We start from the raw sequence: 2,500 nt of genomic DNA, 5'->3' as shown, positions 1-2,500 counted from the left end.
AGCGGGCGGGGGTACGGGCCACAAAGCCGCCCTTCTCAGGCTAGAGGTTTCATTTAGGGAGGAACCCTCGGGGACCCCACCCGGGCAGGTGAGGCCTCACGCGCGGCGCCGCTTTTAGCCCCTTTTAACTTTCGCGACGCCGCCGCCTCGCTCTCGGCTCGGCCAACCCCCGCCACACGCAGCTGCTCGCGGCCGGCACCCGCGGGTACCCGGAACCGAGGACGACACCGGCGCCTCACGCGTTTTAGGACACCTGAAAACTCACGGGGCCACGCAGCAGTCACAAAGCCGGTTGCGGTCGACCGGTCCCCGAACCCTGCCCCAGCGCCGGGGGGGAGGTGGAAAGGGGAGGATGCGGCAAGGCACGCGCCGGGCCGCTAACGCCACGGCTCCCCCCCGCTCGAGCCGCTCGGGGCTGGGGGAACGAGGACGACACCTCACACGCGACGGGAAGCGAAGTGGAAAGGAAGACCGCCCTTGCCCTGCCGGCCGGGGGCCCTTTCCGACGCGACCCGAAAGGCCTCATCGATCAACAAGGACAGAAGGAAAGGAAGCCAGCGGAGGCCCCACGGCCTCGCTCTTCTGGGACAGACACAGCCACGCGCACCCGCCACCGCCCTCGGGAGCAGCCAGCAGGCACGGGGCTCGGCGTGCGGGCAACACGCCGGAGGAGCAAACGGGGCGCCCTCCAGAGATGGGGGGGGGGGCAAGCTGCACCGGGCCGCACCGGCTCACAGGGCACCTCTGCCTCCCCGAAATGTGGGCTTGCATTTTCCCTCAAGCTGCACCGAGTTACATCTCCATCACGGGGCGCCCCTCTGGAGCCAGGAGGAAGCCGTGCTGGGGCACCGGCTTGCCCTCCTCCCCCCATGCCGGGCTCCATAGCATACGAGTGGCCAGTCACCGCCGCTGGCTTTTCCCTTAGATGCCGTGCCCCCGCGGGCTGCGGCTTTGGCCATGGGGGGGAACCCCCGTGAAGAGGGTCCAGTGCTGGGAACTCTCTCTGCCCCTTACCGGGCTCTCTCTCGCCGTACCTGGACGGGCTTGCTTTCCATTCTTGGTGGGACCGACGCCGGCACCACGTCTCCCCGGCTTTCTCTGCCCCCGTGCCCCACCGGGCAAACTTCGCTTCGGGGGTTCCACACTTTGGCAGTGGCCGGCGCCAGCCACTCGTCAACTTTTTTTCTTTTCCCCGCTTTCGTTGCCGAGCCCGGGCTGGGCTCCGGCTCACGGACGAGCGAAACCCATCCAACACCGCTGAGGGTGCGCCAGCGGCCGCTCCAAACCGCCGCGCCTTTGTTCGGCCCCGCGGGTCCCCTCTCTGACCCGGGCGAAAGCCACCGAGAAGCCAGACGGACCCCTGCCCAGCCGCCTGGCGGGTGGCTTGGAGCAGCCGCTCGGCAGCGCTGCCCTGGGAGTGCTCGGCGTCGCTTGTTCCCTCATATACGGAACTGGAGGGCCGTCAGCTCCGCGAGCGCACAACCAGCCGACCTCCGCCCAGCGGCAGGTCGCAGAAATCACGCCGGCTTGTACGATGACGTAGGCGGAGGCAGAGCGCAACAGCGACCCCTTGGCGACAAGCGCGATCTCCGCGGAGAGCACGTCTACTCGCCGAGGGAGAGCACGTCTACTCGCCCAGGGAGAGCACGTCTACTCGCCGAGGGAGAGCACGTCTACTCGCCGAGGGAGAGCACGTCTACTCGCCCAGGGAGAGCACGTCTACTCGCCCAGGGAGAGCACGTCTACTCGCCCAGGGAGAGCACGTCTACTCGCCCAGGGAGAGCACGTCTACTCGCCGAGGGAGAGCACGTCTACTCGCCCAGGGAGAGCACGTCTACTCGCCGAGGGAGAGCACGTCTACTCGCCCAGGGAGAGCACGTCTACTCGCCCAGGGAGAGCACGTCTACTCGCCCAGGGAGAGCACGTCTACTCGCCCAGGGAGAGCACGTCTACTCGCCCAGGGAGAGCACGTCTACTCGCCCAGGGAGAGCACGTCTACTCGCCGAGGGAGAGCACGTCTACTCGCCGAGGGAGAGCACGTCTACTCGCCGAGGGAGAGCACGTCTACCTCCCGCCTGAGGGAGAGCACGGGGGGGGGGGGACAAAGACAGGCGGCAGCAGCTTCGGTGAACGTCACCCGGGAGGCGACCGGGGCTGTCCCGGGGCAGTCCCGGGAAGCCGGCGTCCGACACAGGGAACCGTCAGCTGCCGGACCGGGGCGAATCCCCGCGGCCACGGCAGGGGTGGGGGCTCGAAGACAGCCGGCAGCCGCTTCGGTGAACGTCACCCGGGAGGAGACTGGGGCCCTCCCGGGACCGTCCCGGGAAGACGACGTTCGGCACGAGATCCCGGCCGCGGCCGGACCGGCTCGAAGCCTCGCGGTCCCGGCAGCAGCCGGAGCCGCTCGCCGCCTCGGGCTCCCGGCCCCCTACAGATCCGGCGACTCGTTCGCGGGCGGCGGGGGGAGGCAGTGGAGGGGGTGCGGGGAGAAGCGGCAGCG

This window comes from Melanerpes formicivorus, unplaced genomic scaffold (genome assembly GCF_026170545.1).
Source record: "Melanerpes formicivorus ecotype bairdi unplaced genomic scaffold, bMelFor1.0.p_v2 SCAF_3155, whole genome shotgun sequence".
Lineage (NCBI taxonomy): Eukaryota > Metazoa > Chordata > Aves > Piciformes > Picidae > Melanerpes > Melanerpes formicivorus.
The sequence above is the reverse complement of the archived record's forward strand: the minus strand, read 5'-3'. Positions refer to the sequence as shown.